We start from the raw sequence: 25143 nt of genomic DNA, 5'->3' as shown, positions 1-25143 counted from the left end.
TGGGCGAACTGAGTATGTAGTATCATAGGCCATGTGATTCCAAAGTGGTTAATAAGTATGGATCCATACACCTTCTGAACAACAGAGAGAGATGTGATTATTTACTGGTTGTATTCAGTAAGCTAAAACACTCTGTGTTCTGCACATTTAAACATTTTCCATTCAATCTCAAAATTGGCTAATCTTATAGGAATTAAAAAAATTAATGGTCACCGCATGTGTAAGAGGAACATTTTAATGAAGCATAAAAGAAGAATACTTATTCTAAAAGTTTACATTTACAGATTGAAAATTTCATCTAAATCTTGAAACAAATAAAAAAAATCAAATGAAGTTGTCCTGGTGTCTCTATAAATTCATGAGTGAATAATATTAAACATAAAATGATTGATTTTTACTGTGGTAATCAATGACATGAGCATACATGAAACAAGAATTTTCTTTTGAGAAAAATAGTGCATTTAATCAGATACTTAAAAAAGGATGTGAAAATATATTCCTTACTTGGATTGACAAATTTGATGTTCTTTTTTTTAATATTTTATTTATTTATTAATGAGAATGATAGGAGGAGAGAGGGAGAAACAGACATCACACTGGTACATGTGTTGCCAGGGGTTGAACTCAGAACCTCATGCTTGAGAGTTTAGTGCTTTATCCATTGTGCCACCTCCTGGATCAACAAATTTAATGTTCTAAAGTTATTTAGAAGTCATACTGTTAGGGGCTGTAAGTCTTATAAAAAGGCAAAATGAAGAGAAGTAAAGCCACTCTGATGATGCAATAGGTTCTCAGGGAAGAAATCACCTTGTGAGTGTTTTGCTAATGCAGAAAAACCACTATCATTTAAAAAGTAATATTTCTACAGGCACCAGGCTTCTCAATATTATCTTTTTATTTATTTATTTTTATTTATTTATTTTTATTTTTACATTTTTTATTTAAGAAAGGATTAGTGAACAAAAGCATAAGGTAGGAGGGGTACAACTCCACACAATTCCCACCACCCAATCCCCATAACCCACCCCCTCCCATGGTAGCTTTCCCATTCTCTATCCCTCTGGGAGCATGGACCCAGGGTCGTTGAGGGTTGCAGAAGGTAGAAGGTCTGGCTTCTGTAATTGCTTCCCCGCTGAACATGGGCGTTGACTGGTCCATACCCCCAGTCTGCCTCTCTCTTTCCCTAGTAGGGTGTGTCTCTGGGGAAGCTGAGCTTCAGGACACATTGGTGGGGTCTTCAATCCAGGGAAGCCTGGCCAGCATCCTGGTGGCATCTGGAACCTGGTGATTGAAAAGAGAGTTAACATATGAAGCCAAACAATTTGTTGAGCAATCATGGATCCCAAGCTTGGAATAGTGGAGAGGAAGTGTTAGGGAGGTACTCACTGCAAACTTAGTGTACTTCTGCTTTCAGGTATATATTTTGCAGTAGTTTATGGATACGTGTGCACATAAGCTCTCTCTCACAGAAACTGGTGTATATCTAGGTTATGGGACTTTGTTAGAAAGTGAACTACCTGAGATGAAATTAGAGTGTACTATAAAAGGAAAGGTCTCACCCGAGTAATGAAGCTGAAGGGTTGTCATTCCACACGTGAAGTCTCTGGATACAGTCTGAGATGAAGCATGTTGAGATGGCAATCGTTGCTTTGGTTAGGTTGTGATCGGCAGATGCAATATTATTTGGTTTGGATTGGGAGATGCATACGGGAAATTGGGCCCTATCCAAGGGTGCCAGGATTGGGGGAAGTAGGGGCTCTATAGTGAAGATGTGAGGTTCCTGCTGTCTTAGGGTTCAAAAAGACAATCAATAGTTAATATTATTATCACATTATTTGTTAATTGGGTTAACTTTGAAAAGTCCCTTTGTTATGGTTTGCTGTACAGTACCCAGTATCTTGTATATAGCTGTGCTATTGGAAGCTTCTAATCTACTTGGTCTAGGCTTTTGAGAGAGTCCGCATATCAAATACGTAGCCTATATATTAAAAAAATTCAGTTTGTCTTTTGAGAAACTTTGAGACATACAATTGATTTCCCCCTCTCATATTAATTAACTACTGATTTATATGTCTACATTTTGCTAGGAGTGTACATAAACACCATTCCCACCACCAAAGGACTGTGACCCATGCCTCCCACCCACTCCCACCCCCCACTGGCCCAGGAAGCTACATGTCTACCCCTCACCACTGGGTTTTTACTTTGGTGCCCTACTTACAATTTGATCAGGTCCTGCTTTTAGTTTCCCTTTCAGATCTTCTAAGTCAGCTTCTGTTGATGAGTGGGATCATCCCATACTCATGTTTATCTTTCTGACTTAGTTCACTTAACATAATTCCTTCTAGCTCTGTCCAAGGTGGGTCAGAGAAGGTGGGTTCATTGTTCTTGATAGCTGCATAGTATTCCATTGTGTATATATACCACAGCTTTCTCAGCCACTCATCTGTTGTTGGGCACCTGGGTTGCTTCCAGGTTTTAGCTATTATGAATTGTGCTGCTATGAACATAGGAGTACACACCTCTTTTTGGTTGGGTGTTATGGAGTCCTTGGGGTATAACCCTAGGAGAGGAATTACTGGATCATATGGAAGGTCCATGTCTAGCCTTCTGAGAGTTTTCCAGACTGCTATCCACAGAGGCTGTACCAATTTCCATTCCCACCAGCAATGTAAAAGGGTTCCTCTGTCCCAACATCCTCTCCAGCATTTGTTGCTGCTGTCCTTTTTGATGTATGCCATTCTTACAGGAGTGAGGTGGTATCTTAGTGTTGTCTTAATTTGCATTTCTCTGACAATCAGTGACCTAGAGCAGTTTTTCATGTTTGTTAGCCTTTTGGATCTCCTCTGTGGTGAATGTTTTGTTCATTTCCTCTGCCCATTTTTGGATGGGGTCATTTGCTTTTTTGCGGCTAAGTTTGCTGAGCTCTTTATATATTTTGGTGATTAGTTTCTTGTCAGATGTTTGGCATGTGAAGATCTTCTCCCATTCTGTGAGGGGTCTCTCTGTTTGTTTAATAGTTTCTTTGGATGTGCAGAAGCTTTTCAATTTGATGTAGTCCCATTGGTTTGTTTCTGCTTTGGTCTTCCTTGCAATTAGGTTTGATTCATCAAAGATGTCCTAGAGGTATATGTGGGAAAGTGTTTTACCAATGTTTTCCTCTAAGTATTTGATTGTTTCTGGTCTGACATCTAGGTCTTTGATCCATTTGGAGTTGATTTTTGTTTCTGGTGAGAGAAAGTGGTTCAATTTCATTCTTCTGCATGTTTCAACCCAGTTTTCCCAGCACCATTTATTGAAGAGAGCCTCCTTTTTCCATTTAATCCTTTGGGCCCCCTTATCAAAGATTAGATGCCCATAGGTGTTGGGATTTACTTCTGGGCTTTCAATTCTGTTCCACTGGTCTGTGTGCCTATTTTTGTTCCAGTACCATGCTGTTTTGATGATGATGGCTTTATAATATAGTTTAAGGTCTGGGAGTGTGATGCCTCTATTTCTGTTTCTTTTCCTTAAGATGGTTTTGGCAATTCTAGGTGTTTTCAGGTTCCAGATAAATGATTGTAGTGTTTGTTCTATTCTCTTAAAGAAGCCTGGTGGAACTTTGATGGGTATTGCATTAAATTTGTATATGGCTCTGGGGAGAATATTCATTTTGATGATATTTATTCTTCCAATCCATGAGCATGGGATATCTTTCCATTTCTTGGTATCAGTTTCTATCTCCTTGAGTAGCGACTCATAGTTTTCAGCATACAAGTTTTTCACTTCTTTGGTCAACTTTATTCCTAGGTATTTGATTGATTTTGCTGAAACAGTAAATGGGAGTGATTTATGGATGTCTTCTTCTTCAGATTTAGTGTTTGCATAAAGAAATGCCACTGATTTCTGTACATTGATTTTGTAGCCTGATACCTTGCTATATTGCCTAACAACTTCCAGTAATTTTCTACTGGATTCTTTAGGTCTTTCTATGTATACTATCATATCATCTGCAAATAGTGAGAGCTTGACTTCTTCCCTTCCAATCTGTATTCCTTTGATTTCTTTCTCTTGCCTGATTGCTATGGCAAGAACTTCCAATACTATGTTGAAGAGTAACGGTGACAGTGGACAGCCCTGTCTAGTCCCCGATCTGAGGGGGAATGCTTTCAGCTTCTGTCCATTGAGTATGATGTTGGCTGTAGGTTTGCTATATATAGACTCCACTATCTTGAGGAATTCCCATCTATTCCCATTTTTTGTAGAGTTTTGAGCATGAATGGGTGTTGGATTTTGTCAAAGGCTTTCTCTGCATCTCTTGAGATAATCATGTGGTTTTTGGCTTTGCTTTTATTGATATGATGAATGACATTGATTGATTTATGGATGTTGAACCAGCCTTGCATTCCTGGGATGAATCCCACTTGGTCATGATGAACAATCTTTTTGATGTGTTGCTGTATCCGGTTGGCGAAGATCTTGTTTAATATTTTGGCATCTATGTTCATCAGAGATATTGGTCTGTAGTTTTCCTTTTTTGTTCTGTCCCTATCAGCTTTTGGTATGAGGGTGATGTTGGCTTCATAAAAGGTGGAAGGGAGTATTCCTGTTTCTTCAATCTTATGGAATAGCTTAAGAAGTATGGGTATTAACTGTTTCCTGAAAGTTTTGTAGAATTCATTTGTGAAGCCATCTGGTCCAGGACTTTTGTTGTTGGGGAGATTCTTAATAACGGTTTCAATTTCTTTGTCTGTGATTGGTGCATTTAGATTTTGTAGTTTTTCTTGGTTCAGTTTTGGAAGTGCATAGGTTTCTAGGAATTGTTCCATTTCTTCCAGATTCTCTAGCTTGGTGGCATATAGTTCTTTATAGAAGTTTCGCAGAATTCTCTGGATTTCTGTGGTGTCAGTTGTGATATCTCCTGTATCGTTTACAATTCTATTAATTTGAGTCTTCTCTCTTTTTTGTTTGGTGAGTCTGGCTAGGGGTTTGTCAATTTTGTTTAATCTTTCAAAGAACCAACATTTGGCTTCATTGATCTTTTGTATGGTTCTTTTATTTTCCATTTTGTTTATTTCTGCTCTAACTTTAGTGATTTCTGTCCTTCTGGTTGCTTTAGGGTTCCTTTGTTCCTCTTCCTCTAAGTCCTTGAGGTGTGTAGTAAGGTCGTTCATTTGGGCTTCTTCTTGGTGTTTAATATGTGATTGTATGACTATAAGTTTCCCTCTCAGTACTGCTTTCGCTGTGTCCCAAATATTTTGATAGGTTGTGTCTTCATTTTCATTAGTTTCCAGGAACATTTGAATTTCCTGTTTGAGTGAATCTCTGACCCAGTGGTTCTTAAGGAGCATGTTGTTTAGTTTCCAAATTCTATGTCTTTTAATAATTTTCTGTTTGTTGTTAAAAGTTAGTTTTACTCCACTGTGGTCTGAGAAGATACTTGGGATGATTTCAATGCTCTTGAATTTATTGATGCTGTCTTTGTGGCCTAACATGTGGTCTATCCTTGAGTATGTGTTATGTGGATTTGAAAAGAAGGTGTATTCCAGTTTTTTGGGGTGGAGGAGTCTGAAAATGTCCAAGAGGTCTAGTCTGTCAATCTCTTCATTCAATTCTCTTGTATCTTTATTGGTTCTCTGCTTTGTTGATCTGTCTAAGTGTGAGAGTGGGGTATTGAAGTATCCCACTATTATTGTATTACTATTGATGTATTTTTGAAATTCTTTCAGTAGATGCTTAATGTATTTAGATGGTCCCTTGTTGGGTGCATAGATGTTAATAATTGTTAAGTCTTCTTGGCTGATTGATGCTCTAATCATTATGTACTGTCCTTGCCTATCTTTTATTACTTTATTTTATTTAAAATGTATCGTGTCTGAGATGAGAATGGCTGTTCCTGCCCTTTTTTGTGGACCGTTAGCCTGTATGATAGTTTTCCATCCTTTCACTGTAAGTCTGTGTTTATCTTGTTGTGACAGATGGGATTCTTGCAAGCAGCATATGGTTGGGTTATGTTTTCTGATCCATCCCACCACCCTGTGCCTTTTGATGGGTGAGTTTAAGCTATTGACATTTATTGATATTATGGATTTAATGTATTGTAGTGCCATTGTTCTAAAAAACAATTTGTTTACTCTGATATATTGCAAGTATTATAGTGATGTTCTTGTTTATAAGAGGTCTTTTAGTACCTCTTTCAGGGCCGGCTTGGTGATAGTTGCCTCCTTTAACTGTTGTTTGTCTAAGAAGGTTTTGATCCTCCATCTAGCTTGAATGAAAGTCTAGCAGGATATATTATCCTTGGTTGAAACCCTTTTTCATTCAGGGCTCGATAGATATCTTGCCACTCCCTTCTGGCTTTTAGAGTTTGAGTGGAGAAATCTGCAGATAGTCTTATGGGTTTTCCCCTGTATGTGACTTTTTGTTTCTCTCTTGCAGCCTTTAGGATCCTTTCTTTATCCTTACTTCTTCTCATTGTGACTATGATGTGTCTTGGTGTCTTCAGGTCTGGGTTGATTCTGTTTGGGACTCTCTGGGCCTCTTGAACCTTGATATCCTTTCTGTTATTCAGGTCTGGGAAGTTTTCTTGTATTATTTCCTCTAGAATGTTTGCTTCCCCTTGCTCTCTTTCTTCCTCTGGCAGGCCAATTATACGAATGTTACTTCTTTTGAGATCATCCTATATGTCTCTGTTGTTGTTTTCAGTGTCTCTCAATCTCTTTTTAAGCTCTTTCACCTCTTTCTTAGTTTTCTCTAACTCATCCTCTGTCTGACTAATTCTGTTTTCTGCTTCTGTTAGTCTGCTTTCCCTTGCCTCAGCTTCTTTCTTCATTACAGCTATTTCAGCTTTCAGTTCTCTAATTGTCTCAAGATAATCAGTATTTTCCTTGGGGGTCTCAACTGTTGTTTCCCTAATACTGCCATTCCTTTCCTCCAATGTTGTTTTCATTTCTGTGATTAATAAGTTTATTATTGCTTGCATACTTTTCTTATCTATGGTTACTTCTGACTGATTTGTGGTTTCTTCTGGGCTCTTGTCTTCATTCATTGGGGTAGCAGTTTTATTTGTTTTTAATCTACCCATTTTTTTTATGTGTTTCTCTATTTTTTTTTTATGCTCTGTTGTTCCTCAGTTGTTGTGTTTTGAGCACAAGTAACACTGTACTAAATACCTTTATGACAATTGCACTCACCAACCTCTGGAATAACAGTAGCAACTGAAGTAAGTATTGAAGGAGTTTAATCGTTACCAGTTAGCCAAACAATTTCTCCAGTCCGTGAAAAAATAGTAACCAAATCCCAGTGAAGAAAGAGAAAAGAAAGAGAGGATAGCAAGAATAGACAGTTATGCAAATCTACTATCCAGTGTATATTCTAGGGGTAACAAGAGTGTAAAGGGAACTAGAGCAGAGATACACACATAGAGAGTCCACTCTGGGTCAGATTTCTTCCCCAAAGTAATTCACAAATTCAGAAAGGCAAAGAAGAAAGAAGTGTATGACAAGATTAAAAAAAAAAAAGAGATAGAGAGAGATAGGAGAGAGAAAAGGGAGAAGATAAGAAGAAGAGTTGTAATTAAAGAGCAGTGCGAGGAACTTCCCAAATGTGTATCAGTGAATAAACAAAACAAAACAAAACAAAAAAACACCCTGTTTGGTGGTATGGGGTATCCTGCTAGTAGCTGGTCCCAGGCACTGCTTATGGGGGTGGGGGGTGGCGGGAAGGATGTATGCTTGAAAATTAAAAGGAAGAAAAAAGAATTTTTTTCCCCTACTCTAATTCTTAACCCAAATTAAGTTATAGACACCTCCTTGTTGTCACCGCTATGGCCCCTTATTGGCTGGCCTGCTAAAGGCAGAAAATCCTATTGTTTACAAGAGATGTGTCCAGAGCTCCAAGGCTAGCCGCTTCTCAGTCCGCCATCTTCCAGGAAACCCCCCCCTCCAGACTTTTTTAAAGGATTTCTCAAAAATGAAAACTAGCTCCAAGTCCTTTGATCCAATGAGAGCTATACTCAAGAAGTCTTTAGATCTGCCCTCAGGGTCGCGGTGGACCCTGGAGTCTCCCAAGTCTCCACTTTAGTCCCCCGAGCTAAAGTGCTCTCTCTGGGTCCGCTGCCCGCCGCTCTGCAACCGGCGGAGGAGCCGCCTTCCTGGGCTGGCGGAGGACAATGCCCGGCGCACTCGCCTTGCCTGGCGCCGCCTGGGAATTCTGGCGCCCCGCTAGTCCGTGTCACCTTTACTCTAATTCTTAACCCAAATTAAATTGTAATCACTTCTTTGGTGTCCCTCCTTATTGACTGGCCTGCTAAAGGCAGAAAATCCTACTGTTGCCGACGATGCGATCAGAGCACTCGCTGTTAGCGACTTCTCAGGCCGCCATCTTCCTAATTCAATATTATCTTTTTATTCTACCTATTCTTTAAAGTGCATGACCTAATGAAGTAGTTATTAAAATTATCCTAATGTCCATCTTACCCAAATTATAAGAAGATGGAAACTTAAAAGATGGATTATTTCATCATCTAATACAAAAGATTATTTCATCATCTAATACAAAAGGAACCCCAAATATCGCTATCTAAGAAAGCAACACTGATCCTTCTCTTATGAAAGAAAAGCAGAGATGCCATGATGACTAAAGTTGTCAGGAGCCAGGATTCTCTGTGTGCGCTTACTTAGCAATAGCCAGATTATCAAAGAAAGTGCTAGGACTCCAGCTCTTACACTTTGAGTTCAACCAGTGAGAAGGAAAAGGGGTTTGTTCCAAATAAGCTCCATTTTAGTTTTTCTCTTTATATCACTTAACTCAAAGCCTAGCCACATGACTCCATTTCACTTTAATATATGCTGGGGAATATAGACAGTGTGATAAACTAAAAATTAGATTCATTATTATAACAGATTTGAAGGATACACTTGACTGTCAATGGGCATTATCTGGCACAGAGGTGTTTAAAGACTTCCCTGTCATCCAGTAATTAGATGGTAGAGTCTAAATGTGACACAGTTCTTTCTGAATAAAATACACTAATTTTTACCTTATGTACATAGTAATTTATCAATAAACAGTGGATTATTTATTTCAACTAAATGATCATTTATAGATAATACTACCACCATTTAACTTTAGCTTGTATTAGAGACATGAGTATTTAAAAAAGTAAAATGTCATCTTTAGACTCTTCAGATTTACCATCTGAACATATCACATCTGACTCTGAGAAAAAATCTATATGTATATAGGCTGGCAGGATGAATATATGCTGACACACTAAAAATTAAAAATTAACATAAAGATTTACTTTTGATAACTGAGCTAACAAATGTTTGCAGGTATTGAGACAGATGGTTGGATGGTACTGATTATACGTTTACAGACGATGGGGTAGGGGAGACAACATAGTGGAAATGAGAAAATACTATCATGCTTGAGCCTTCAAAATCCCAGGTTCAATCCCCTGCACCACCATAAACAGCTGAGTAGTTTTCTGGTAAGAGAAAATAATATTATGGAGACTTCGGTCATTTAAAAATCATACACCTAATATTAACAATTTTGACATGTCCAAGGTATAAGGGATTTATACATCTTGCCTCTGAGCACAGAAGACGGGGTTGTGAAATGTGCTGACTGTGAGGTGGGGAAACCTCTGAGCTTTGGCCCAGGGCCTCAGGGTGAGAGTCTGCTGAACTAGGGGTGGGGTCACCACAGCAGCAGGGCATTTGCTAGACCACTCTGGTCTGCTCCTCAAACTCAGGCAACGTTCAGAAGGTGATTGGCAGCAGCTGGCAGCTAAAGGTGATAGGCGACAGCTGACGGCCAAATGGTAAATTGAGTCCTGCTTCTCCAAACACAGCCACCAACCAGTAGCAAACCCTGTGACTTGAACTCAGACTGAAATCTTAGAGAGAAGACTATATATATATATTACAGAGATTAAAAACCTGTTCAAAGGAATAACGAGAAACATAATCCATAATACAACCTGCCATCTAATATATAAACAAATGAAATATAGTAATTGCAATAATAGCACCACCTGTTGGCTCAGCAATAACCAGAACATAGCAATACAGGCCCACATTAACAAAGAAGAGACATCACTGATAAACCATCTAACAACCTGATTGAACCAACTAGAAACAAAGAGAACCAGAGATCAGCAGGAGACAGAAAATAGTTAAAATCGGAGCAGAAATCAAGGAAATAGAAACAACAACAACCAAAAAAAAAAAAAAAAAATGGCCACCAAGAAGATTGATTAAACCAAGAGTTCGTTCTTTGAAAGGATAAATAAAATAGATAAAACACTAGCTCCTCTCACTATGAGAAAAAGAATGCTATGGTAAAATTGCTCAGAAACAAAACAGGAGATATTACAGCAGACTAGGCAGGGATACAAAAGACCACACGAGACTATTATGGACATCTACATGGAAATAAATTCAACAGCAAAGAAGAAATGAACACATACTAAGAGTCATACTAACTGCCAACTTTGACACAAGAGGAATTAAATAAACTTAACAGGCCAATCACTAGTGCAGAAATTGAAACAGTAATCAAGTTTCCCCAAGAACAAAAGCCCAGGTCTGGATGGCTACACTAATGAATTCTATAAAGCTTTCAAAGAACTAACACCCGTTTTCCTCAAACTCTTGCAGAAAATAAAAGAAGAGGGAACACTCCAAAACACATTCTATGAGAGTAATATCACTCTGATCTCCAAAGGAGGGAAGTAATTCACCAATAAGGAAAACTATAGACCCATATCCCTGATGAATATTGATGCAGAGATCCTCACCAAAATCTTAGCTAATCAAATCCAACAACATGTTAAGAGAGAATAATCCATGAAGACCAAGTGGGATTCATACCTGGGAAAAAGGGATGGTTCAATATCCATTAGTCAATCAACGTAATTCATTATGTCAACAAAAGAAAGATAAAAAATCACATGATTTTATCAATTGTTGCATAAAAAGCATCTAATAAGTAGTTCAACAACCCCCAATTAAAAAGTAAGTAGTTAATCTGTCTCTAAGACATTGTGTGGAATGTGGTGGTGGGTGCAGTGTGTGCTCTGCCCCTGTATTCTTGTCATCTTGTAAATCACTATTAAATCACCAATTAAGAAAAGAAAAATAAATAACAGCTGGAGTCCTCGACTAGGTAGTGACAGTGCTGCACAGACTCTGCGTTTGGCAAAGAATAGAATCTGGCAGCTAAGAGCAGGCAAAGATGGGATCCTTTCTAAATCTGCCCACAGAGTATTATGAAATTTCCTTCCAGAATGGCACCCACTAGAGCTCCAACAAGCTAAGCTGATTGTCACTGGGGAAGCATGCCACTGAAACCTTTTTACCAGGGCCTGTGGCTACTGGTAATTTCCCACTTGACTTTCCTATGGAATTGCAGGAGTAATATTTGCATGCACATATTTTGGTACAATTTACCTCCTCATCACTAGATTAGAGTCCAGTGGCACAGAGCTTGCTAGACTGGCTTGTGGCTGTAGTGCAGAGCAGACCTTGTCTTCATGGGAAATGGCATTTTTCTGGGTCCCACTGCTGACAAGTTGACATTGGGTCCCTTTCTGTGGAAGATGAGTTTCCCTATGCATTGTGGCTTTTGCTGTTTATGCCAGCAGGAGAGAAATATAAGTTTTCTTTGACCATCTTGGCCTCACCTTCCAGCTTTTTTTTTTTTTGACATATTGATTAGATATTGAGTAAAGATACGGAAGCATAAAGGTAATAATTAAAAATTGCACTTGTATTTCATTATTATAGATAATATTGCCTAATATAAGCAAGAAACCAATGATTGTGGTAATAGAAAATCCATCACTGAAAATAATATCCAATATTTTTGCATAAATTAGGAAAACTTTAAAAATATTTTTAATACACTTAAAGGGATTATATTTTCTTCTTTGAAGTACTGATGTGAATAATTATATGAACAGATATTTGAGTCTATGGTCCTACTACCCTGAACATGCCCTACCTTGTCTGATCTTGCAAGCTAAGCCTGATTAGTATTCGAATGGGAGATAAAGCTCAATTTGGTTAGTACTTCGATGGGGGATATTTAATTGCTGATTTGACTTTGCATTGCCAAATAGCACATCTGATGATTTCATTACTTTTGATACTCTGTCTGATTTGGTTTTTCTAATATTATACTCATGTTTTTTTTTAAGTCAGCTGACGCCATGGTTTATAATTTAAACCATAGAGCTGCAAAATAAAAAGAAAACAAAAATCGCGTTCATCTTTTTTTTCTTCCTCCCTTCCCTCTCTACTTCTATTACCTTTCTTTCTTTATCCCTTTCTTCCTTCATTTCTTTATCTTTTTCTCTTTCCTTCTTTCCTTCCTTCCTTCTTTCCTTCCTTCCCTCCCTCCCTCCCTACCTGAGCACTGCTCAGCTCTGGTTTATAATGAATGGTGTGGCATATTAAACCTGGGACTTTTTTTTTTTAATTTTAAATATTTTATTTATTTATTTATTCCTTTTTGTTGCCCTTTTTTATAGTTGTTATAGTTATTATTGTTGTTGTTGATGTCGTCGTTGTTGGATAGGACAGAGAGAAATGGAGAGAGGAGGTAAAGACAGAGAGGGGGAGAGAAAGATAGACACCTGCAGACCTGCTTCACCGCCTGTGAAGCAACTCCCCTGCAGGTGGGGAGCTGGGGGCTCAAACCAGGATCCTTACGCTGGTCTTTGCACTTTGTGCCATCTGCGCTTAACCTGCTGTGCTACCGCCCAACTCCTTGAATCTGGGACTTTGGAGCGACAGACGCAAAAGTAGACTTTCATAACCATTATGCTATCTCCTCCTCCAACTCCCGCCTAAGTTCATTTTTTTCACCCCTAGTTTAGCATTATAATTTTTATGCAACTTTTACAAACTAGATAATCTTAGTATTTTACACAAAGTGTACCTAATAAAACAGTCAGATGGTTGACAAAGTTGAATGGTGTAACACATGGAACTACATAGCACAGAACTACCACACCAAGTAAATGTGAGATTGGAAATGCTACTCACCAGCAGTTTCCTTACTTTTCCTTTTGCTGATGAGGTTTTTTATATCAAGACCAAGAAACTTCTTAAAACTAATTAATTGACTCCTTTCAACTAGGCTATTGTGTATGGTTCCAGTGACATAGGGATTATTTATTTCTTAAAAATGTATCATATGTCACCTCATGAAAACTGATCTAAGTTCTGAGATTGTTATAACCTCAGGACACTATTATCTGCAAATTTAAATATTTTTCAATTTCCTTTAGACAATTTATGTTCTTATTCTCTCAGATTAATTTTGATAATTTATATTTTCTTGGTGAGTAATGAACTAATGTAATTAAGCTACATGAAAGAGTTTTGCATCTAGAGATGAGTAAGTTGTATTCTAAGTGAACAACTATGCCTGCTGCTCATGAATTTTGATGTATTAGGTCTTACTGTCATTTATTATTTATATCATAATATTTATTATAATTTCTCTTTTTTCCTTAGGCTTACTTACTAAGAAGTTCTCTCTTTAAATTTCAGACCTTTTATGTAATGGTTTTTAAATAAATACAATTGTGGGAATTAAGCATATTTTGAATGACTCTGGATTCTTGAATATGTTTGATATAGTTTTATGTTTATACTAATCATTATTACATTTGTATAAGAAAAAGTTTTATTGTGTAGACATCTGTAAGGACAGCTTAACTGATTATTAAACAGGATATATATCGTTATCACAGGCAGACTTCTTTAGAGAATATGGAGCAGTGTGAATAAAGTTACAGATGTGCAAAGTGTACAGTGCTCTTGGGAAAATGTTGTTTACATTTTAGCCTTCTTTATGAAGCCAGGTGTCTTGATTCTTTCAGTACTAGATTTAAATTACTATTAATATTATTATTATTTTAACTAAGGAAGACTGTTGTAGGATTTTGAAAATCTCAGACTGTCTTGCATAACATCTTTCATAGAGTATGCTAGTAACTGTTGACTTAAACAGAGGTATGCCATACTGGTAATACCATGAATTCTGTAACTCTTTGGACTCAGAACACAGTTCCATTTTAATTAGTTTGCTGCATGTTTTGCTTTTTGGATAGAGACAGAGAGAAAGTGAGAAAGGAGGGAGAGACTCTTTGTCCTATCAAATAAATAAACAATTAAGAAAAAAAAGATGGCAGGGAGAGAGAGGGAAGAGTGAGAGACCCATAGTAGTCTTCAGCACTCATGAAGCTTCTCTCCTGCAGATGGGAACTGGAAGCTTGAACCTGGGTCCTTGCACATGGTAATGAGTGTGCTCAGCCAGGTGTGCCACTGCTGACCTCTATTATCTCTTTCTTTCCTTCTTTCTCTTTCTTTCTTCCTTTTTTGCTGATTATTATATTTATTTGTTTATTAGATACAGTCAGAAATCAAGAGGGAAAGGAGGGGAGAGAGAGGAAGAGAGACAGAGACACTTGCAGCCCTGTTTTATCACTCACAAAGCTTTCCCCCTGCAGGTGGGAATGGGAGGCTCAAACCTGGGTCCTTCTGTACTGTAACGTGCACTCAACCAGGTGCACCACCCTGTGGATCCCCTTATTATTTCTTAGATCTGTAACTTGACAATATCACTTCTCAATTGCCGTATCTGTGGAACAGTAGTACCAAGTTCATTGCATCTTAGTAGTCCTAAAAATAGTTAAAACATACAAATCACTCAGGAGTAACTCCTACTTAGTTGGCACCGAGTTATGATTATGGTGAGTTCTCATTATTATTGTCAGTGTATGTTGGTGTTACATAACGACCTGCACATCAACAAATATGACTCCTGCTTGGTCAGGAAAGGATGTCACTGGGGACACTTGGCAGTAGAACATAGGACCTGCATGTCTAAGCCACTGGCTTGTTTGGCATCAGTTAGGAGAAAAGACCTCATAGCACTGAAGCTTCCCCCAGGGCCATAGCCCTGTTCATGTGTGGCCAGGCCTTGACCCCGTGCCACAAGATGGGCAATAGTGTACCCAGTACAGGTGAGTGGTGTTGCATCATCTCTTCCTCTATTTTTTAAATTTATTTATTTATAAAATGGAAACACTGACAAGACCATAGGATAAGAGGGATATAATTCCCACCACCAGAGCTCCTTATCCCTTCCCCTCCCTTGATAGCTTTCCTATTCTTTAACCCTCTGGGAGTATGGACCCAGGGTCATTATGGTATGCAGAAGGTGGAAGGTCTGGCTTCTGTTATTGCTTCCCCACTGAACATGGGCATTGCCAGGTCAATCCATACTCCCAGCCTGTCTCTCTCTTTCCCTGGAGGGGCAGGGCTCTGAGTAAGCGGAGCTCCTCAACACATTGGTGGGGTCATCTGTCCAGGGAAGTCTGGTCAGCATCATGGTAGCATCTGGAACCTGGTGGCTGAAAAAGAGTTAACATATAAAGCCACACAAATTGTTGATTAATCATGAACCTAAAGGCTGGAATATTGCAGATGAAGATACGGGGGTCTCTATTTTGGAAATAGCTAGTAGGTCTATTTTAGGTATATTCCAAATGTCCCAACACTTTATTAGTTTTTGCCTGAGCCTGACATCTGATATACAGGTGGACCCAGGTTATTGTCTGGGGAGATGATGTCATGGCTGGAAAAAGGGCTAGAAAGCTGGATCAGGGAAGAGAGTGGCTCCCAAATATGATCTTTCCTTCTTTTTACCTCACATAGAAATAAATAAACTATAAAAGAGGGTATTGCCATACTCAGCTCGATTCTTCCACCATTTTTAAATCTCTGAGTGAGGTTTTCTCTATGTGTGCCTCTTAACTACTCTCTGAAACAAAGTTGAAATAGGTGCAAATCTTAAATGTAAGCACAATAATTATGAGCTGTCAAATGAACAATTGTCTTATGGGATCCTGCTGTGAGTGCTCTGATAAAAGTTAATAGAGTAGTCACAAAGGACTCTGTCCGATTCTGTACTAAAGAAGATCATATTTAAGGCTTCATTTAATTCTCAAAATGTCAGAGAACATCAAAAGGGGAGATTTATTACATTAATCTTTAAAAGGCAGCATTTAAGCTCAAATTAGCTAGGGTTATTAATCAGAATCAGCTAGTGATTTCCCTCAGTTGATCAATTGAAATTGTAAGAAATATTAGTTATCAGCAACTAGACTATATAAGTTAAAAGAATGTCCTAGGATGATTTTTACTATTACCTATCTTGCTTATTGTAAGTATGAACTTGTAAACTATAGTCTATTTCATCAGTGATAGAACTGAACTTTTAATGGTACACTCACTAGTAGAGTTATTGATTTATAGTGATACATTCCTGCAACTTATAGTATGTAATGAAATCTTACCTTAGTAGACATTTATTTTAAATGTTGGGCAAGGATATAACATTTTTGTTTTGATAAAGTAAATGCACTGGAAACAATGGTCTCAATTGAAATGAGATACTATCGGAGGCAGAGAAAGAAATGTCAGAAGTTTCTAATTTTTTTAGATGGAAACAAGCAGAGTGTGAAAGAGACCAGGACACTGAAGATTCTTCCATCAGTGTAGTTGGGCTAGCGTTGAACCCAGCCGCAAACATGGCAAAGCAGCACACAATGTGAGCGAACTCTTCTGCTGGTCAGGAGCTCAAATTCATGGTGTGTGCTCAAGTACAGGAGTGATTCAAAGCATTGTGGACGTAGTAGAACAGATGCCATCAAAAGCCTCAAAGTAGCAGGTAATGTCTAGATTCTAGAAAGAACCCTATACAGGCTGGAAAACCCAAATGATTAATGTTGGATGTGAGAAATTGATATCTAGGGCTGGAGAGGGAGCACAATGGCTATGCAAACAACTTTCATGCCCTAGGCTCTGAGGTCCCAGGTTTAGTCCCCAGCACCACCATAAGCCAGAGCTGAGCAGTGCTCTGGTCTCTCTCTCTTTCTCTCTTTGTCTCTCTCTTTCCTTCTCCCTGTATCTTTCTGTCTGACCTCATTAAAATGTTAAAAGAAAGGGGGGGGGATTGTAACCTACAATGTATTTATCATTTTAGAGCAAGGAACTGGCATTTTTGTGATTTCACTGCTCAGGTTAATTTTTCATTCAGACACAGACAGGGGAGGATAGCACAGAAGATGCTTGGGATGATTTCAGTGCTATTGAGTTCACTGATGCTGTCTTTGTTGCCTAACTCTATCCTTGAGAATGACCCATGTGGACTTGAATAGAATGTGTATTCCAGTTTTGTGGGGTAAATGAATCTGATGTTGGGATTTTTTTCAAAGGTGTCTTTAAGTCTGGGTTAATTCTGTTTGGGACCCTCTTGGTCTTCTTGAACCTTCATGCCTTTGATGTTTTTGCCTAGACTAGGGAAGTTCTCGGTTATTATGTCTTGTAGAATGCTTTCTTCCTCTCTCTTCCTCTGGTAAGCCAATAATGTGTTATCCCACATGTATCTGTTGTTATTTTCAGTATCTCTTAATCTCTTTTGGAGATTAATTAATTTATTAGTTAAATTAATTAATTTATTTTAGAGATCTCAAAAAGAAATTAAGAGATACTGAAAATAACAACAGATACATATGGGATAACTTGAAAAGAAATAATATACACACTATTTGTTTACCAGAGGAAGAGAGAGGTTAAGGGTCAGGACTCAACACTGCAGTGTCCTCAGAGAGTCAATGTTGTTGATGTTGCTAGGACCTTGAACCAGTAAATATAGGAAGATGGAATACTTGGTATGGCCTTTTTAATAAAAAAATATTAGTGACTTAACAATGATTAACAAGATTAATAAGATTGAAAGAAAGGGAGTTTAATTCTACACAATACTATTCTCCAGAGTTTGTGTCCCATCCCTTCCATTGAAAGCTTCCTTATTCTTTATCCCTCTGGGTGTATAGACCAAATTTTTTTTTAAAAAAATTATTATATTTATTTATTTGATAGAGGCAGCCAGAAATCAAGAGGGAAAAAGGAAGATAGGTAGATAGAGAGAGAGAGAGAGAGAGAGACTTGCAGCCCTGCTTCATCACTTGTGAAGATTTCCTCCTGCAGGTGGGGACTGAGGGTTTGAACCCGGGTCCTTGCTCACTGTGACCAGATGTGCAAGCACCCATCCCCAGACCAAAATTCTTTATGGAGTGCAGAAGGTGGGAGCTCTGGCTTCTGTAATTGCTTCTCCAGTAGACATGGGTGTCAGCAGGTGGATTCATACCTCCCAGCCTGTTTCTCTCTTTCCCTAGTGGGGCAGAGCTCTGGGGAGGTGGGGTTCCAGGACATGTTGGTGAGGTTGTCTGCCCAGGGAAGGCAGATTGGTGTCATGGTAGCATCTGCAGCTTGGTGTCTGAAAAGCGGTAAGATACAAAGCAAGATAAACTGTTTAATAAGCAGGAACCCAAAGGTAGGCATAGAGAAGATGAAATTAGAGGTCTTTGGGTATGAAGCAGTTACAAAATCTATTTTAGGTATGTTCCATGACTTTAGTAATCTTTGCCTAAGCCTGATAGCTAACATGCAGGGGGACTAACAATATTGTCTGGGAAGATGGTTTCAGAGTTCAAAATAGGCCTATTAAGCTGGATCAGGGCAGAATAGCTCCCAAACATGAAGAAAGTATATAAATACCATTAACTGTTTGTTCCATCCATTAACTAGGGCCCATATCTATTCATACTTAGCACAGGAGGTCATGTGACCTCTGAGTCCCTGTCAGTCTGAGCTCACAGTCCATGGCCAGAGCTAGGTACATCGCATGCTGTACTCATTTCAGGACCCATCTTCCTCGAGGTGCAGAGTAGGCTGACCCAGCCTCCCTTCAGAGAGTGGAGCAGTTCCTACCATTGCTGCTCCACAGTGAGGGCAAGGTCCTGGAGAGGTATGGTCTTTTTTTTTAATCAGATTTTCTTGCTGACCACTGCAAGACAACCTAATAGCAACCGTATTAACAGTCTAACTCCCAAGAACACTAATTTTAATTATCCAAGAAGGTAAAGAGGATGAATTAACATGATGATTATCTCAGCATATGATGGAACAATAAGATTCTCTCACTGAGCTCTTCAGGAATCTCAGCTGAATACATAGTAAAAATCCAAAGGGGTAAAACATCTGCTGGCATTTTGAACAGGACCTAAAGTCAGTCTGTGCTTTCAAATCGCTTGTCTAACACCTGCATAGGGCCCAGGAGTGGCTCCATGGTGGGGAACAAGCTATAAGATCTTACTTTATGAAGCTGTTTTCCTGTAGGTCTATTTCTTTCTCCCAGCTAATTTTTTTCTAGAGCTAAGGATATTCGCAATATTAGTCTACGTCTCAAAAATCAGGATTACCCTGAAACAAAAGCAAATCAGAGAAAACAAACTAGAGTTGATTACAATGAAAATACAAATGGAAAAGAATCCTTATATTGTCTACCTTAAAATAAGGTTAGAAAACATTCAGTCATCATTAACTGAGGTTTCTTTTTTTTTTTTTTTTTTAACTGAGGTTTCTAAGTGTATTCCTCACTGAAAAGTCAGAGAAAACGAAGGGATAAAATGAAGTAAGTTGTCTCCTCTCCCCAGTTAACTAGGGTTATCAGAGGAGACCACCTGGGACCGCAACAAGATAGGACTGGAACGACTTTGGGGACCCATCAAATCACCAGAGTATCCAGAGACCACAATTCTGCCCAAACTTCCAGCTCTACCCAGTTGAGAAACTTCTCTAAAGAATAAGGAAAATCAAAGAGCACCCGAGACTGCAACAAGACAAGACTGGGACTACTTTGGGAACCCACCAAGTCAGCAGTGAGTGAAACGATGTGGCTTGTGGACAGAGAGGTGCCTAAGGAGAGATTCCTGTGCTAAAGCCTATATCTACTCCTGAGCAGCTGGTAACAGTCTGGCCGTTTGCCAGTGGAGGACTCTCCTCCAGTCTGTTTTACCAAAAAAAGACTGCTGAAGGGAGGAGAGGACTCCCCTAAGACTCAGAGTCTCTATTGCTACTGCTCCTCAGAGGCTGGAGCAGCAGGAGGGAGGCCCTGTGTTGACATCAGGAGTCAGAGAACTGACCAGGAAACTCAGGAGAAGACCTACACTCCAGTGGTCTAGCAGCTTCCAGGTTTTGGCTATTACAAATTGTGCTGCTATGAACATATGTGTACACAGATCTTTTTTGGATGGGTGTGTTGGGTTCCTTAGGATATATCCCCAGGAGAGGAATTGCGGGATCATAGGGTAGGTCCATTTCTAGCCTTCTGAGAGTTCTCCAGACTGTTCTTTACAGAGGTTGGACCAACTGACATTCCCACCAGCAGTGCAGGAGGGTTCCTTTGACCCTGTAACCTCTCCAGCATTTGTTTCTGCTACCTTTCTGATATATGACATTCTCACAGCAATGAAGTGATATCTCATTATTGTCTTTATTTGCATTTCTCTGACAATCAGACTTTGAGAATTTTTTTCATGTGTTTCTCTGCCTTTTGGATCTCTTCTGTGGTGAATATTCTGTCATGTCCTCTTCCTATTTTTGGATGGGGTCACTTGTTTTCTTGTTGTTGAATTTATTGAGCTCTTTATATATTTTGGTTATTAAACTCTTGTCTGATATATGGCATGTAAAGATCTTCTTCCATTCTGCAAGGGGTCTCTTTGTTTTGGTAGTGGTTTCTTTTGCTGTGCAGAAGCTTTTTAATTTGATGTAGTCCCATAGGTTTAGTCTTCTTTGTAATTGGATTCGTTTCATTGAAGATGTCTTTAAAATTTATGCAGAAAGGAGTTCTGCCAATATTTTTCTTTAAGTATCTGATAGTTTCTGGTCTAACATCCAAGTCCTTGATCCACTTGGAATTTACTTTTGTATTTGGTGAAATACAGTGGTTCAGTTTCATTCTTCTGCATGTTTCAACCCGTTTTTTCCAACACCATTTGTTGAAGAGACTCTGCTTTTCCCATTTAATAGTCTGGGCCCCTTTGTCAAAGACTAGATCTCCAAAGCTATGGGGATTTACTTCTGGGCTTTCAATTCTATTCCACTGGTCAGTGTGTCTATTCATGTTCCAGTACCAAGCAGTTTTGATGACAATGGCCCTATAATACAATTTGAGATCTGGGAGTGTGATGCCTCCAGTTCTGTTCTTTCTTTTCAAGATCATTTTGGCAATTTTAGGTCTTTTTTTGTTGCAGATAAATATTTTTAGCAATTGTTCTATTCTCCTAAAAAATGTGGTTGGGATCTTGGTGGGTATAGCATTAAATTTATATGTGGCTCTGGGTAGTATATTTATTTTAATTATGTTAATTCTTCCAATCCATGGACATGGATTATCTTTCCACTTCTTTGTGTCTTTTTGTATTTCCTTTAGTAGTGACTCATAACTTTCAGTATCTTCAGTTAGGTTTACTCCTAGATATTTTATTGTTTTTGTTGCTATAGTAAAAGGAATTGATTTCTGGATTTCAATTTCTTCTAACTTAGTGTTTGCATAGAGGAATGCCACTGACTTTTGAATGTTAATTTTGTAGCCTGACACCTTACTGTATTGCCTGATGATTTCCAAAAGCTTCTTGCTGATTTCCTTAGGTTTATCATGTCATCTGCAAATAGGGAGAGTTTAACTTCTCTTCCAATCTGTATCCCTTTGAATCCTTGATGGGGATTCCCTGTAGGCTATGGGAGCTTGAGGGCTTTGAAACTATAAGTATGCTTCTTAGCTTAACCCCTCACTCCTGGCCAAGAGTTAAAGCAGGATGGGGCAGAGATAATCCAGTGGTTATGCAAAGAGACTCTCACAGTCCCACCGCTAGGCCACTGAGGTATAGATCTTATCCTGAGTTTCTTGGTTAGTTCTCTGTCCCCAGGTGTAAGCACAGGGCTTCCCCCATGCTGCTCCATTTCTGAGGGCAGTAGCAATGGAGACTTACAGTTGCGTTTGGTGATAACCTGCCAGACTGTTACCAGCCACTTAATCTCTCCCTAGTCTCCTTCTGTCCAGGAGCCACATGTATTTGCACTCATCCACATAATTTGGTGGATGCTGGAAATTGTTCTAGTACTGTCTTGTTGCAGTCCCAGATGATATTCTTATGTATTCCTAGTTGACCCTGGAGAGGATAGGAGAGAAACTCAGTTGCTGCTGCTCCGTAGCCCCACCTCTGGAAGTTCATGGATGATCTGTTTCTGCATTTCTGATGACAATTATTTTAAACTCTTGACTCACTCCTGTGATTCTTTCCTTAACTAGTGTTTGGATCTTGCCCTCATTATTCTATGCTTGAACTTTAGGGGGGCTTTTCACTGTATTTTTGTCCTGGTTCATTTCTTCGGTATTTCTTCTTATTGGTTTGACCATTTTACATAATATGCTATAAGGTCCCTCTCTCAATACTTTTCAGTGCACTCATCCCTCTTGCCTTGATTCACTTGTGTCTGACTAAAGTACTTAAAGAGTTCACAGTTGTGGAAATTAAGAGTTGTTTCAATATTATTTGAATCCCTGAGTTGGAGCACAGTGGCTTAAAAGTCTCTTTTGTTATTTTTCTTCCCTGTAGGCTATGGGAGCCTTAGGGCTTTTAAATTATAAGTAGGCTTCTTAGCTTAATCACTCCCTCTTGACCAAGAGTTAAAGCAGGGTGGGACAGAGATAATCCAGTGGTTATGCAAAGAGACTCACACACCTCAAGGATCCAAAGCTCAGGGCTCAATTCAGCCTCCCTGCCAAGCTTGGCAGTACCACTGGGCCCTGTGAGTCTCCAAACTAGTCCTGTTTATAGTCTGTAGGCTCCAAGACAAGCATTCACCATGTTCTCATCAGGAGAACAATGTGTAAGAACTCCCACTATACAGTCCCACTGTTGGCAATCAAGGTGTAGATCTTATTCTGATGTTCCTTTTTAGTTCTCTGTCCTCTGATGTCATCACAGGGTCTCCCCCCCTGCTGCTCCAGGCTCTGAGGGCAGTAGCAATGGAGACTCACTGTTGCATTTGGTGAGTTTTAGGGGAGTCCTCTCCTGCCTTTAGCAGTCTTTATTTGGTAAAACAGACTAGAGGTGGTCCCTCAACTGGTAAACTTCTGGACTGTTACCAGCCAGCCACTCAGTCTCTCCTTAGGCTCCTATCTGTCCATGAGCCACATGTGTTTGCACTCACTGGTGATTTGGTAGGTTCCTGAAGTCATTCTAGTCCTGTCTTGTGGTCCTAGTTGGTCTCTTTTGGTATTCCTTTTCACATGACTTCTTTCTTCTCTTTTATTTCTGTCTCTGTACTAGTACTTGGCATTAATACAACAAAGCCATGATAAGTTACAATGTGTAACTAGTCCTTAAATTGTCACCATTCCTACTGGCTAGTCTTAAAGTACACTGTTTACCTGTATGTTAATGGTTAATGTTTCCAATATACTTCTATTTATTCCATTTGCCAATCACATTAATTGTGTATTTACGAAAAACAGGACAATAATTGTACAAATACAAAAAATAGGAGCTCTGAGACTGACTGGGGATTAAGTACTATAAAATTTGTTTTAACTTGCTGGTAATTATAGACACATTTTCAGGTTGGGTAGAGGCTTATCCAACAAAGTCTGAGGGGGCATGGATTGTGATCAAGAAATATTTTAGATGAAATAGTGCCCAGGTGGAGATTACCCCTCACCATTTCTCTGATAATGGGCCTGCATTTGCTGCTACCATGTCTCAGTTAGTGACCTGAGCTATGGGGACAAACTGGAAATTTCACTGTGCTTATGGGCCCCATAGCTATGGGCACGTAGAGAGGTAAATTAGACCCTGAAGGAGACTTTAACTAAATTAACCCTTGAAACTGGCAGCAGTTGGGTGCCATTTCTTCCACCAGCACTCATAGGAGTACATTGTTCCCCTTATGTAGATAAACTGTCTCTCTTTGAAATTGTTTTTGACAGTCTGCCACCTCTGATGCCTGTCATAATCCCTGATACTCTTGTTACTAATCCCATTACTGTTACTAAGTCCTTACAGAATGTACAATCTATATTACAGAAAAACTGGAAAGCTATGAAGCAAGTGCTGGGAGAAGATCTGGTCCTTGCCCAGGAAGTGCCACCGACTGCTTTGCCAGGAGAATGGGTCCTGGTAAAAAGACATGGGACACACAACTTAGAGCCCCATTGGAAGGGTCCTTATGTTGATGTTTTGTCTACCCCCACAGTGACCAAGGTTGCTGGGCTCAAACCATGGATCCCTTGGACACATCTGAAAAAGATGCTGGTCCTGATATACCTCATTTTGAACCTGGAGAAGACAGAAGGATCGCCGCATGTACTAAGTACACTTTGACCTTTGAGTGCCTCTTGGTGACAATGGTAGAGTAGTGATACTACTGTCATAAATACAGTAGCTACCAACAGCTGCCCCACTCTTAAATTTGACCTTTGCTATATTGTAGATGAAGTTCATAAGAGGACTAATAGTACAGATGAAATTATAGATTCATTAGAAAAAGCCTCTGAGAAAGAAGATGCCGGCCTTAATGCTCCTCTCTTCAGTTTAGAATGTGGGGTCCTGGGACTAGAAAGATCTCCTAACTCTCTTGCAGGGGTGGTCCTACAGAATAGAAGGGGCATAAATGTACTGTTTTAAAGACAAGGTGGACTGTGTGGTACATTAGGAGAAACTTGCTGTTTTTATGCTAATGACTCAGGTTTAATCAGAGACACCTTGGCCCACTTCAGGAACAGGTTGAAGGAAAGAGAAGAAGAGAGGAAAAATTGAATTAATTGGTATGAGACCATGTTTAATTGGTCTTCTTGGCTGATGAGTCTTGTGACAGCTGCCATAGGTCCCATTTGTATACTAATAGTATTATTAATATTCAGACCAGGTATATTAAACAAGTTAGGTAACTTTGTAATCCATAAAATAGAGAGTGTAAAATTAATGGTCATGAAACAACAGTATGTATTATTAGAAGAAATCAGAAACCCTGAAGAAGAGTCAGACAGATGTTCTTCAGAGTTACAAGAAGAGGAGGGAATATAAATGAGTAAGTCCCCCAAGTTGATTCAATTAGAAATCCCCCATATAGAAAGCTTGGTGATTTTAGTGATTAAGAGCAAACCTTTAGAGGACTAGATAATGAAGGAATTTTCACTTTTCCCCACCCAAGGACAGCAGAGAGTTTC

The 25143-nt window shown here is 39.1% G+C and overlaps 1 long non-coding RNA gene across 1 annotated transcript in view; it reads right to left on the bottom strand.

Moving 5' to 3' along the window:
* Nucleotides 1-1184: 1184 nt before the first annotated feature.
* The window catches only part of LOC132534264 (uncharacterized), a 346152-nt gene continuing 322193 nt past the window's right edge, over nt 1185-25143 (bottom strand). Inside the window, exon 2 of the long non-coding RNA XR_009545972.1 lies at nt 1185-1281. This is a non-coding gene — a long non-coding RNA (uncharacterized LOC132534264). The remainder of the gene's footprint in view (nt 1282-25143) is intronic.

The sequence above is a fragment of the Erinaceus europaeus genome, chromosome 18 (genome assembly GCF_950295315.1).
Source record: "Erinaceus europaeus chromosome 18, mEriEur2.1, whole genome shotgun sequence".
In the NCBI taxonomy this organism is placed as follows: Eukaryota; Metazoa; Chordata; class Mammalia; order Eulipotyphla; family Erinaceidae; genus Erinaceus; species Erinaceus europaeus.
Note: the sequence above shows the minus strand (reverse complement) of the source record. Positions and strands in the feature narration are given on the sequence as shown.